The sequence below is a fragment of the Accipiter gentilis genome, chromosome 5 (genome assembly GCF_929443795.1).
Source record: "Accipiter gentilis chromosome 5, bAccGen1.1, whole genome shotgun sequence".
NCBI lineage: Eukaryota > Metazoa > Chordata > Aves > Accipitriformes > Accipitridae > Astur > Astur gentilis.
Window position 1 is genome coordinate 36,620,549 of NC_064884.1, and position 14,791 is coordinate 36,635,339.

Here is a 14,791-nt window from a genome sequence, read left to right on the forward strand (position 1 = left end):
GCTTTCACCCATCGGCGGCATTCCTCCATCCACGCCTTTGTCACCTGCAGGTGGGACGGCCGCCTCGCCCTCCCCTGGGCCCACGGCTCTGGTGCTGTGGGGGCAGAAGCCGGCGGAGGCTGAGCCACGTCCCTGCCCCGGGCACATGGAGAAGGGAGCAAGAGCCTGGGGGTCCCCTTCCCAAGGGCTGGCTTTCCGGGAGCAGCGCGGTCCCCGTCCGGCAGCTCCCGCCAGCACCGCTGTTTTCTGTCCCGGCTGCTCTTGGCTTCCTCCCGTGCAGCTGTGCTCTCCACATCAGAAGGGACTTTTCAGAGAAAAGTGAAATTAGTAAAAAATAAAGATAATTGAACACATTTTGTTTTACCAGAGAGACTGTTTGTGGTTAGCAAATAGACATGAAATGTTATAAAATATTTTCTAACAGTACCCTATAGAGATGACTTGTCTGTAAAACATGAAATAAAACTGGCAGGAAACCACCACATTGACTTAATAAAACATAACATTAACTGACACCAAAAAGCAACCTATTTAAGAAGTAGAAAACTTTACAACCTCAGTTATTTGAAAAATACAGAGGTAGCCCAGCTATTAAATCAAAAGGGATCATTAGGGTAATTTGCACTATTTGGTTCACTGCTATTAAACATGATGCCATGAATGCATTGGGTTGGAATTTCTTTGATTCTATTATTCTCCTGACTACTCCTGCTTAAAAAATAGTAAAAGACTAATTCCCATTTTAAAACCGTACAATGTTTTGCAGCACTCATTTAGAAATATTTCTAGCTGAACCAATCACGGTGCGTACCAGTATGTACATTCTTGACATACTCCATGGCTCAAACCAGGTAACTAAAGGTACCGCCTGGGTCTAACCGAGGCCCTGGAAGCAGGTATTGTTAATCCTTTCTGTCTTTCAGCTGGGATTTTGCAAGAACATCTGTGCACAGAAAAGGTGAAAACAATAGTAGGATGCTAAGCCAGAAGACAGTTATTTGTTCACACCTATATTTTTGTATTGATGTAGTCCATAGGAACCCTGTGAATGAGCCAGGACTCCGGTACGCCTGGCACTGCACAGGTGTGAGACAAATGCAGAGCCTGCGAACAGTCTCCTTGGCGTGCTGTGCTGAGCTCCTGCATCAGATGCATGAAAAAGAAAGGAAAAACAGCTGAAGATGTTCTTAGCCTTTTTTTAACTACTGTGGCCTTCTGGGCAATAGCTCTTAAGAGGCAGCCCTAACGCACCTCTCAACACAAACAACAAAAACCTTAGTCCTGGCTTAACCCCTTGTGCCATGGGGCCCAGGAGATCATCACAGTCTCTGCTGTTACCCATGTCATCAGCAGTTTTCTGGAAATTCTCAGGGTGTTCAAACAGCTGGTGAGGTGGGACCAACGTGAAATCACAGAGAGAGGTGAACATCATTGCTCGTATTGCAAGCAAGCCCTCGTGATGCTGCAACTGTTCTTATTTTACTTGCAATACCGTGGTCCCAACTCTTGAGTCTTTGGGTTGGGAATTTAGGGTACCAGATCATCTTGATATGACTGGCAGCAAAAGGCTCCGTATAACCTTACCTGAGGTGGTGCATGATTCTAAAGCCTTGCTGAAAAGGCCTATCCCATAACTGGATGGGTCCTGACCCTTTTCCTCTCTATTCTCCTCACTGTCTGAAGCATCTCCATTTCATCATGCCTCCTCTAACAGCACAGTTAGTAATGTGTTCACTTTTAGATGTACAACTCCCCTGGGAGAGTCAGCAATTTCCCCATCTCTTTCTAAGGACAAGCACAGGACATGGCGGGATGTCAGGGGTGCCTCCAGCTGCCTCTTCACCAGGCAGAGACAATGCTTGAAAGACACCTCACATGCAACAACAAATACAGCTACCATAAACTTTTTTCCTAGTACCTTCTCAGCCACAGAAACAGAGAAAGGTGGGGGATTTTGTTGGTGGTGTGTGTTTTAAGAGTGCCTAGTACCATGGATTATAGCAAGTAACTAAGTCTCCTGACTGGTAAAATAGTAGAGAGAAATTAATTGGGAGAACAAAGTAATTATATGGAATAAATGTATAAGAGCAATGGATTCAGCCATCTCCCTTAAATTCTAAAGTGGTGTGCCATTGTTCTAAAAAGAAGAGCCCGAATGCCAACATGCAAAGATTTAATATGCTCTTTCCCTTAGGCTAAACTAAAGAAAAATTGGCTGCACTTTCCTGGAGTTAACAGCAAACAGGTCACATTTATCATCCTGCCACTTATGTTCAAGAACTAGCAATTTAACTGTTCCTAAATGGGTTGGTTTGGCCCTCCTGAAACTGCAGATGGGTTGTGGTTTATATGCAATCTTATCTGCTAGAAGTGACTAATATTAGAATAACATGGCACTGCAATCTTGGCATTCTGGAAAGCTGGTGAGATCCTAGCCCCAAATTCTCCTGTTTAAATGCTGCTGGTAATTTTAGCAGTGTTTGTGTTATTACTATGATTGATGTATATAGATCCCAGATAATTTACCCACGAAGGAAAAAATAATTGACAAATTCTCCACTAGTCTGAGTTGTTTTTTCCCCTCCTGGGATCAAAATTTCTTTAGAAAAAAGATTATTATTCTCTCCCCACAGCTATAAATTCTTCAGCCAGCTCCTCTGTTACCATGCAGTCTGCTGGGCATATTCCAGAATTATTTCTGAAGTTTTCTCAGACTTCCATATAAGTCCAAAAATTCCACAGTCCTGTTCCGTGCCAGTGTGACAGCCGACCCTTACTGCTTGGTATAAATTTTTGAAACGCCCAGTTGTGCTGATGCTGAGCAGCCAGTTACACTGATCGGTAAATTAAGGACATGAAATCCACACAGGACTTTGGGCAAGCACTGCCACAGTAATCACACCCGTCTCTCCAGCAGTTGCAGAGCTTTGTAGCAAACCAACCTGCCCCAGAAACGATGGGGACAGGAAGCCTCCAGCCATCCTCTCATGGTCCAGCATCGATCACCTCCAGAGAAACCAGTGTTGTGAGGCAGTTATAAAAAAGAGGGGTGGGGGAAACCCCAATATCTCTGCAAAAATACATGACTGGTACAAAACAAAATAACACCCCTCCATCAGAGACAAATACATTACTCCCAGGCTTCAAGTCAAGCATGGCTTGAAGCGCTTTGTGAAAATAGATGCAGTGGCCTCAGCGCGGTGGTGTTCATGGTGAGGGCTTCTTACCAGTGTCCCTACTGGTGTCCCAAGCTTGGTGTGGCTTCCATGCCTGCCACGGGCTGGAGGTGCAAGAAGCATCTGCTCATGGCCTGTGCATCCCTGTTCCCTGCTAAAAGAGCGAATTAGCCAACAATAACAGTGTTTATTTTGTTGCCATCTCAGTAGACGCTCTAATAGAGCTAATAGGAAAAAGAAACCTCACCAGAGAAGGGAAAGGTCAGAAGGCTAATAAAATAAATGCAGCTATTGTGCATTCACTTGGCAATTCATAAGGGAGTATGATTTTCTTTTCTTTCCTTTTCTTTCTCAGTAGTGAGAGAGTACACTGACAAATCCAAAATGAAATTTCAGCTTTCACACAAGGTTTGTTACTGACAGCCATGTCATTGCAGTCAGGAACTTCACATAGGCTGCAGATTTAGGTTTACACTTGCTAGGTTCCCCCTTCATTTCGTTGTGTTGTTTTTTGAGTTTTTCTTTTAATTAGAGAGAAGCAGTGTCATCGATGAGAAAATGTTGGCCAAAAAGGTAATTTTACACCAAGAACACTATGGTGTTCTTAAAGGGCACAGCTGTCCAGCTGCTGCCCTTTGTTAGTGTTTCCCAGCTAGGTAATTCACGGTGTTTAAGCTTTCAAGGGTTCCTCTGCTTATAATCACACACCTGCTAAAGTGTTTGGCTGGACTGGGGCTTCAAGTTGACAAAACACATTTTGATAAATGGTTTACTTCCGAGCACACTCCCCTCCAGCACTGTATTGACACCGTGGCAGTGCTGGATTCAGGGACTCTCATTCCTGCGTGTCTAAGAGTACCTGGACACATGTACACATACACACATGTCGCGTGTATCCGAGAGTCACCAGGTACACACAGGGCTGGAATTGGATCCTCTTAACAGCAGCGAAATCACTACAGTGCTGGAAGAGATGTCCCCGTGGAGAAGGGACTTAAATGCAGCTGTTGCCCCTCTCTGGGAAGGCTGCCCCTGCGCTCCCCTGCCTCCCAGCAAGGGCCAGGGCTCTGAAGCAGCAATGGCAGCCTGGGGCTATGGACACACGGGCACCTCAGGAGGATCTACCAGCACCCAGGCAGGACACACAACTGAGGCAACGTGTCCTTCTGCGCTGCCAGACCTTGGCTCTCTTCACGGTCAGTGGAGGGAGACAGAAATGGCTCTGAAGCAAGGCAGCTGTTGTAAGGCATCTGAATGCAGGCCATGGTACTAGAAATAGCTGATCGCCAGCACAGCAGAAACTGGGGGAGAAAGTAGCCTGAAAGGCTGCAAAATAAGTTGCGTGGCCACACTTAAGACTGCTGGTTCGTTCCCAGGAACCAAGGCAGAAAGTCACCTGCTGCAATGAAATTCTCACAGGGCTGCAGAAGGACACACTCGGGATGGATCCTGCCTTTCACGTCGGCCAGCACGCTTCCCTGCTACAGACTCCTACACAGTCATCAGCTGAAACAGCAGTGTCTGCAACTTCCCTAATAGCCCAAAGAAAAAGCCTAGTTTAAAAATCATGAGTTTAAAACACATGAGAAGGCTCCATCCTGACTTCTTGTAGAGCAGGCTGATGCAAGTAAACACCCAGCCCTGTGCCCTGCAGTGGAAGGGCGGCAGTGTTTTGGTGGGATGCACTTCCCTTCCCAGCATACTAGAGAAGAAGCTCACCATACTAGAGAAGAAAGAACATCTGTTATGCCAGCCATCCCTCTGCAGCAGTGGAGCTTTTTCCTAGATGATATGTTTGTTGTTTTAAAGGGTCCACTTTGGGGTTTTCATGTCAACCATTACTGAAGTTATACCACTATCATGAAAAAATATTTTTGCACTCTATCTAGTATATATGTTTCATAGGTAACAATATATGCTGCCTCAACTTCTCTTAACTTTATTTCTCTAAAAAAACCAACAGCTTGAGATTCTCCACCGAGTTAATGGGATGCTGTGTTAAGCAACCTGGGGATTAAGCATCACTCGCAGGTGCTTTTACTCTCTGCACACAGTACTGGTGAAGGCAGGACAAGGAGACCTGCAAGTACCAGGCTGACAACCACGCATACAAAGGGGTGCTGGCAAACTGAAGCAGGCTCACAGATCAGCTACAAGAAAGATCTCATCTTTGGTTGGTGTCCATGTTCATGCAATTGGTGACAGACCATATAGGAGATGCCTTTTGGCAGCTCAGTTAAATAAAGCAAAGCATGGGAACACGAAACTGGCTTGTGAACATCTTAAGTTTTTACTCTACAGAAAAAAAACCCATTGCTCACCACACATAACCTAACTTCTTGGCAAACTCAGTCTCCTGCCTACATTAGTACTACAGGTCCTTTAGTTTTCCTATGAGAGTTTCCTATCCAAACTCCTTATTCTACTGAATAATATAGATTACGTTACATCAGTGTGATTCAGATGGGATTAGTTATTGCTGTCTCTAAAACAGAGGTAACCTTTTTTGAGGTTCTCTTGTATCATTTTTTTGAGTCTCTCTTGTATCATATGGGATTGTTTGGCCTTGGAAAACCTGGTTGTTCCATACACTTCAGTGCAGAGGCTCAGACTAGCCACAGGAATCCTACTAATCTACAGGGTTACACACATTAGCAAGAGGGAGGCAAGGATTTGATCGAAGGTCTCAACTTCTAGAGAGAGGGAGAACTCAACTTCTCATTGGGGAGAAAGACAAGGAGAGTAAAGCAAATGATGTGGGAATTGAGAAAGGAAAGAAAAATGTATTAAATTTACAGGCTTTAAAACACAAAGAGACACTGTGATCATCCATTTCATATAAATTCCTGCATAAGCCAGGCCATGACATGATTGATTACCTCCAAACAAATACATGGTTAGTTCCTCTACAGCTGTAGTTACAGGTATCTTCAGAAAAAGAGCATTTACTTGCATGTCAATATAGCAGTATTTTACCAGCATCACCTATTCACCTTTTGGGAATACATTCCTATACCCCTTGCCAGATGCTAGATGTGAATTCTTGTGTAAAAATACCTTGGACATGGTCAATATATTCGCTAGAGGACCTCAGAAGAATACAGGATGTCCCAGACCTCGTTATTAGAGAACACATATTGCTATTCAAACTTCTTCTAAGTCAACATCCCTCAGAGGAAGAACTGTCTCAGATTTTTCTGCAAGCTCTCATTACTGCAGCGATATTTATGTCTGCAGCTTAGGGGAGCAAGCAGACAGCCTAGTCCATCCTACGCACAGCCAGCGGTCCCTGGGCCTTACTTATACAGAGCGTTCTTTTAATACAAATTTCATCTCGGGCCAAAGGTTCAGGCAGTGACCTTCTAGACACCACCACAGCCCCAATAGTAATTGCTTGAACAGAATTTTACGCCACATTAAATTTCTTAACCTTAATCTGTTAAATGGTACTGAAAGAAGAGCACACAGTCCATTTGCTCATACCTGTTCTAATCCAGTATTATCAATCAGACATTCACAGACTGTCATGCTGGATGGGGTCCCCAAGGACTCTTTCAGTTCCCAGTGAAAAAATACAAAACACTTCTCAAGATATTCAAGCTGTCTCCAAATACACACAAATCTGCTGTGTTTTCAGAAAGCAGCAGGAGCTGCAGCATTTTTCTGGTCTCTGTTGCTTGTGTCCCTTCTGAAGTATATCAATATCCTGTCTCTTAAGGAAATTACAATTGAAATTTCCCAGAGGACTTGTGAAGAATGAAAGTTTTACATGCTGGGCACACAGGACAAGACCAGCAGGCAGGACCTCACGGACTTCTGCAGCTTTAGAGTAGTGTTGAGACTTGCCTGATACCACGATTGCTGAAATGCAGCTGACTTCTTACTCCATGACACTCCTGGTTATTAATACCACATGTCAACATTTTAACATAAATTGGAGGTAAATGTATTTGTTCAGAATTTAGACCTCTACAAACCGACATCCCAAACTCACCTGTTTCCTGAATTAATTTTTTATCAAAAGTTTCGCTAGCTTCAGGAAATTTTCACCTGAATCTGGGACAGTTTAAGTTTTTAATTGCAACACCTCGCTTGGATTAGTTCCAAATCAAATTAAGTTTATTAATTATTTGTTGTAAACGGGATCCACACAAAGCTTGAAACTCAAAACCAATTTCAGAGAATAACGGTGGCATGCCAAATTTGTAGAATAAATTTCAACTGGTTCTTGGTAACAAAAATATTTTGCAAAGGAAAGATGACATACAAATCAATCATTTTAAATGCAGAATATGTATTTCAGGGCAATTTTCTCATTGTTTTCTACATAATGCCATTTTCCCAAAACTACCACATGATTATTTGCCAACTGTATCAAGCACCACTTCCACTCTGTACTATGTTGCGATATTTCATCCTACTCGGAAGAACACAAGAAACTTTTACAGTCAATTTTGTTTGCATTTTTGGCCACTTTTAATGATGGATGAACCACAGTATTGTGAAACACCTACATGTCCTCATAAACCAGAGCATCCTGTTGGTTAATGGTAAAGTTGAATTTGATTTTTATTTGATCCTGCTAAGAAGCACAGTCCCAGTTAAAGGCATACGACAAAGAGCAGAAAATAGTGCACAGAAAGGTTATAGGGAAAGCAGTAGGTCTGCCTAAGTTCCTACCAGAGCAATACAAGGCTAGACTCCAACAAGAATGAAATGAAAGCAGGTCACTTCAGCATGACAGCTCTTACTTTTTTCGTGTATTTGAGTTGATAGTGTACCATGAACAACAGTAGGGAGTTCCTGGTTAAAAAGATGAAAAACATTTTTTGCTCAAAACCTGATTTTGTAATTTGCATGGCACCATCTGCACAGTTTTAGACAGCACAAGAAGCAGCCAGGGGTTATTGTCCTGTTCCCTTCTCTCTTTTGCCACGTGGCAAAGAAAGTGATGTAAAATGGATTATTTTTTTCTTGTGGAAATAAATACCACCTCCTGCTGGAAGTGCTCTTCCCTGCCTATGTAGATCATGTCTCAACAGACAGCTGTCTGCTGGACTCATCCAGCTGCCTGCTTCGCCAGAATCACGGTGATCTGGAGCGTGCAACCGCCGTCAGTCAGGAAAGGTGGACGTTTGAATCTGGACTGTCTATACATCAGACAATAAACCCCAGAAGCAGCTACAGGCTCTTCTGGGAGTATTTTCTTTGGTGAGAAGGAGCAGCTACTTCTAGAAGAGCAGAGGGTCCATGCATACATTAATGCTGCTTAGTTTAATGTTAGTTCAAGTTGAGGATGAAGTTTATTGTGGCAATAGGATATTGTTTGGTGTAGGTGAGGCCTGTCTTATCTGGCATATTTTTCTTAAAGATTAATGTTAGCAAGGCTGAGGCATTCTTGATTATCCTTGACTGCAAGCTGAGAACTTGACAGATGAGGTCAATGGAGATGACCGGTTGTTTCGGGGAGGTGGTGGTGATACCAACTCCTGTGGGCAGATTTTTAAACTTCACCAAAAAAATACCATAACAGATAACCAAATAACTGGCTTTCTACAAGCACAGGTTTTTTGCTTTTCTTGTTTTCCAGTTACATCCTTTTTCTGATTCCTTCGGTTTTTTCCAGAAATTTTTTACAAGTTTCTCACCATTGTCAAGAACAGCATACAAATTAGTACAAAAGAAAAAACAGAGGCTCTCTCCTCTCTCTGCCTCTTCCACTGCATTTGTTTTTCTGGTCAAGGTGAAGGATAAAACCTGATAATTTCTCCAAAAGAAGCTGAGGTTTTCTTGTTTTACAAAAGAATGTGGTTATCCCAATTTTTAGCCTATATTCTTTTTTTTGCTTTTCCCTGAGAAAAATAACATTAAAAACTGGTGCTGTGACTTTCCAATAACTCTCTCCTTTTGATCTGCAGTCTTACAGGTAGTTCTTTCTTCTTTTTCACTTACTTTTCATGTTGCTGATTCCTACTTAGTGCTATATTTAATTTTGTGCTCATTAACATAACCCTAATGTCACTGCCAACTGCCACCAAGACAGCCGTTCTGACTCGAGATGAACAAATTCATTGTGAATTCCTTTGGGGGAAAAAAAAAAACCAACAAAAAACCCCAACAAACAAAAACCACTCCACAGCCTAAGTATCTGTAGAAGATGAAGTCTAAATTTGATCCTGACGAAAATCAGTAAATCAGAGTTCTTGTTTAGCTGCTGTTACATGCTCTCTGACTCAGTCAATAAATTTATTTCATTCCTGTTCCCCTTTCAAGCCAATAGAAAACAGTTTCATGGAGCTGGAAAATGCTTTGGGCAAGACTGGGGGAAGCAAATAACTTATTTACTGAATACAGGGTGTTGACTGATTCAGAATGTCTTGCCAATTCATCCGAAGTCACCAAACGCTTGGAGCCAGAAAGAGGATGTGGGGCTCAATTAGTGGAATGAGACTATGGTGAGGGCAGATGGCTCCCCTCGAGCAGTCAGGATACTGCCCACAGCATTTTTTGGAAATCCAGAGTCTCTCTTTTAGGTGAGCATCTCAGGCACTGGGCTGGAGGCGGTCACCTCTGCCTGACTACCCCAGCTAACGAGCATTTCAGTAATTTTGGCTGCAGGAACTGAAAATGCTCAAAAACCCCTCCAAAATGCTCCTGGCACAGCAGACAGGGCACTCCAGTGGGAGATAGACGTTCAGGTCCACTTGAGCAGCAGAAGAATTCAGTGCTGCTTTCCTGCATTTTGGAGGAATGTCCGTACTGCCCACTCAGAAAGCAGAGGCAAAGCTGCAGCACCCGCCTCCTCCCTCCTTGCATGAACAGTGCTGTCATCCCACCCTTTTTCATTCATCCAGAAGTAAATCAAGGGGGGCAGACACAAGGTCTTATTTCCTTGGCAGGGGTGGGGGAACAAAACATATTTTTCCTGAATCTCAGTTCAGATCCTAACAGGAAGCCTTCATTTTTTATGATATTCATAGTGCAGGACTAGCATTTCACCTCTACGATACATCTGGGTAACCACAAAAGCAGTTCCAGCCCAAGCAATAGCTTTTTAAGGCCAAGGCTTTAGCGATGAAGCAATATGAGAATGACACATATATACAGCCACTTGGATTAACCTGTAAACAAGGTAATGTAAACAAGGTCTAATGGTGGACACCTTCTGTCCTTCCAACACATTGTCAGCTCACACTGCTGCGAGGGGCGAGTTCCTCTCCGGTGCTCGGCCGTAGCAGGGAATCAAAGCATGGAAACCACATGAGCAGAGATTACACAGCCTCTCAAGTCTGGCAGCCAGATGTTTATTTGCAAGAGTGAGCATAACCAGATGGTTTTTCTGCCATCTTTTCTCCAAACGCTCAGAAGACGTTAACAGAATGACACACACAGAGATAAGCTCATGATCACATTTGTGTATTTAGGCACATACACATATTAGCCTCTTCAAAACTGCAGTCCCTAAGGATCCATAATTGGATGGCATGGCTAGGCTTTTCAGATGTCAGGTCCAGCTCAGACTCTGCAAGAAGCTCCAAGTGAGTAACGGCCAGACTAGGACTTCTCCATATTGCTGCCTTGATGCCAGCACCAGCCCAGGGGTGCCGTCCACAGAATCCCTCTGCAGCTGGCTCCAAGCACGCTCCTGGGTGCGGCACACGGGGACAGGTTCTCAGCTGGCCATGAACAGCTTTGCTCTTTTCTACCCATGCAAAACTGTCCTACGGTGAACTCTTCGGGAATTGGAGTAACAAATACAGCAGGAAGGTCATTGCACTGTTGTGACACACTGGCTGCTGATGCAAAGGGCTCAGGCAAAGGAAAGAGGGCTTTGATGGGATAGTCCTACAGCCCAACATGAGCTAGCTCCTCGGATACTTCTCTGAGGCCACAGAAACACGCTTCTTTCTAATGAAGCTGACATCAGAGCTCACTAGGGAGAAATCTGGGCAGGTCAGCCCAGAATCAGTAGATGCAGATGTTACTTTCAAGGACAAGTTTCAGGGCTGAACCCTCATCACCAGCCCACACCTGTATCTGTCCCACAGTGTCTATGCCAGACAGCCACATCCGGAACAAAAACATTTAGTTCCATTTAATATCCTGTGCTTTCTCCCATACAAAACATGGATTTGACACTCGCGCACGCAATGTGCCTTGCACAGTCCCACACCAGCTGGAGAGAATGCATTTAGGACAGCAATGAATATCAGCAGGTGGACAACAACCACCACTTAACTGCTACGACTTACATTTAAGATAAAGCAAAGTCCCAGGAACAACTCCAATTCCTGGCTAGGTAATACAGAAAAGCAGCAGTTCTGGCTCTGAACTGTTTTTAACTGACCCGGATCTCATGAAGGCAAGGGGAAAACTCCCACTGGAGCTTTTGACGCTCAGACAGGCTAATTCCAGTTGATTGTTCCCATTTTACTTAGTTATGCAAACAAGCACCAAGCCCTACACTTAAGATCTCATAAATAATACTCCTCCATCTGCAAAACATTCTGGTGAGGGTTTTAGTTTTGTGATCCTTATTCTTTCATAAGAAAAATAAATAAGCAGAAATTCATGATCATTTCTTCCCTGTAAATACCCTACACCTTATTGTAATTAAACCAAAGGACTTTTGAAATGGCCTGAAATCTTAAGCAGAGGTAGGGGAGCCCAGATGGAAAAAAAGAGTAAAACTCATTCTGACACAAGTTTCTCTCAGCGTCTTGGGAAATGAACTCAAACACTCAAAGGACCCAAGAGTCAAGCTCTTCTCCTAGCAGGCTGGCCAGGTTTGCGTGCATCTTTTACGGGAGGGGGAAGTCAAAGACAGTCTGATGATGCATCCTTTGAAAGCTTGCATTTCCCCTCCTCCCTACAGCCTCTTAACCTGATTCTGCTTGAGGGCTAAGAGTGGCTGGATATATCCCAGTGAAGCGTTTGGTCAGAAGGCAGATACATAGATACAGAGAGGCAGACAGGGAGAGCTTGCTTAAATGCTACCTTGGTGAGCCCAAAGTGCTTTGTTTGAAACAGCTCTGAGTGACCTTTGGAGAAGCCCAAGGCTTGAAGCCCATGACAGCTGTCCCGACAGACAAGAACATCAGACTTCCCCAGCAGCTGTAGGGCCTGGGGAGCTTCTGGATTCCTGGAAATACTGACAAGTTTTCAATTCTGGCCAGTTTTGACCACAGCCAAATTTTAAAATGCCTGCAAACTGGAAGCCCTTGCTTTTAGCTACCTCAGGTCTGAATTTCTAGAGGCATAACAGGGGTTGCAATATCACCTATTCTTGTCAAGTTCAAATACTGAAATAGTACGAATCAGCCCTTCTCAGAATTGTGACATTACCTTCAAACCATTACACTTAAAATTAACAGATGTTCTTTCTCTTTACCTTCTGGTTTGCAGACCTCTGATGTGCCAGTGATAATTTTTGCAGTAACAGCGTGACAACTTTTAACCTTCTCTTAAAAAACAAGGAAAAACTGAAATTCTTGTGCAGTAGTCTTCTGATACTGCCAGTGTTGCAAAACTAATGGCTAAAAATAGCTGAATTACCATGCTACTTGCTTCTAGATCTGACTTTTTAGAGCTACAGCTCTATTGCCAGTAGCATGAAGGACAAGCCCGTAAGGTGCAGGCACTATGGAGCAGCCAGCGGGAATGAACACAGTTACAAGGAACAAAAGAACGGCAGAATTCACTCTGAAGGAGGTGGCCCTCAACAAGGGACCTCAGCAGAGGTAGGGAGAAGCCAGGGAAACAGAGACTTGGTTCCTCCCCAGAAAGAAGTTGGCAAAACCAAGAAAGGACTAAGGAATTGTAGTCCAACTGAAGACAGACTGGGACTTTTCAAAAGTTTTTACCTTTCCTAGCAGGGCAAAACTCCCCCAGAGGAAGTCAGATTTTGGAAGCCCCCAGCCTGTCTGCAAATACCTAGTGCAGTAACCAGCACCTTTTACATGTTTCCCCCGAGTTTTGGAGAAATTGATACTTTCAGAAAACTAATTTGTTCTGCAAATTTATGTGCAACAGGAGCCCACAACTATGGGACTGGCAGTCATTTCATATAGCCCTAACACCAAGACATCCCAAGTGCTGTACTGTAGGGAGTTCTCTGCATTCCAGGTATTTGCCATCAACCCAGACGGATGCTTAAAAACACTGCAGTGGGACACGTCTGCCAGAGCTGCTTCAGTGCTGTCACAAGGCTACGTGGGTCCACCACCAGCTCTGGCAGGTCCAGGCAGCAGGTTTGCTGACTTGGCTCCGTGCTAATTTGTCCATCCATCTCCTCAGGTGAGAAGATCCTGTGAAAAGCTGGAGTTTCTCTGGGGCAGCAACAGCCCTATGAAGCAGCACAGTTGTAACTGTAAACCTCTGTGCCTCAGGTAGCCAGCCTGCAGTCTTGGCTTAATTACAGCGACGTAACAGACTTCGTCCCCTGCAGTTAAATCTCTGGTCTCTGGGCTTGAAAGACCATCAGGATATCATGGACATTGTGTGTCCCTACACAGACATAGTTAGCGCCTGATAAGGCAGCGAGGTGGGAACCCTAGAAGCATCTTCATTTTAATTAGAAGTACCTTCGTCTAGCCTCTGCCCGTCTGGCTCTAGCTATAGTAAGACCTGTATTTGACTGTATGTATTAAAAGAAACTGTCTTCTCCACAGCAGCATTGCCTCCTCCCCACACGCTGTTTACTGACAGGTAGCTTCATAGACAGGGGTTACCTTCATCATTTAGAAAGTGGAAGCCCAGACAGTTCCCCTCCTGTGCAGTGAAAACACACAAACTGCTTCTTAACCTGCCTCTTGGAAACTCAACGCAGAAGCCCTAGTGACAACCGAGTAAAGCAGATACACACCCCCACCTAGTGGGAAACGCACAGCTCTGGTTCTCCAGGACAGGAGCAGCTTCAGCTCTGCACTCAAATAGACACACCTATCACAGACCCCCAGAGCAGCTTTGCTTTTTGAATCAAAGGGGTAATAACAGCTATGATGAAATCTGAGGGCGTTACTTTTAATCATTAAGGAGAAAGCACTGAGAGGAAAAGGCAGGTTAAGCCTACTGTTACCAGTATTTTACCTGCCTAATATTAGTCACAACTGCAAACACAACTCTTCTGCTTTATACTAGTGTAATGATTAACTTCTGCAAGGTCAATGCAATAGGCATGTAAAATGTTAGCAGAATGGCATAGAAGCATTTTAAACCTGTTTTGCTACACTAGAGAGAACTAAATTCTTGAATGCAAAGCGAAGACAAGTAAGTCTTCTGTAAATAAAGAGGTTTTAGTACGTCTGGAAGAGCCTAGCAGCTCACAAGCCGAGTCACTGACAGTATTTTCTGGAGACAGTCTGGGGTTTACTAGTTTGGGGAGGTTTTTTAAACACATGCTCTAGATAAAGGTGAAATAAATAATTGTGAGATGGAAAGCAGAAGCTGGAGGAAAAACGGTGTCTTTGATCTATTTCCGTTTCTGACTGCTCAGTAAAGACCTGGACAGACCCCTCCTGTCTGAAGAGCAGGATGAAGGCGCCATCCTCCGGGCTCGCTGGGACCGGCCACGGCAGCAGCCCGATTACCCACCACGGAGGGACAGCAGAAAGACT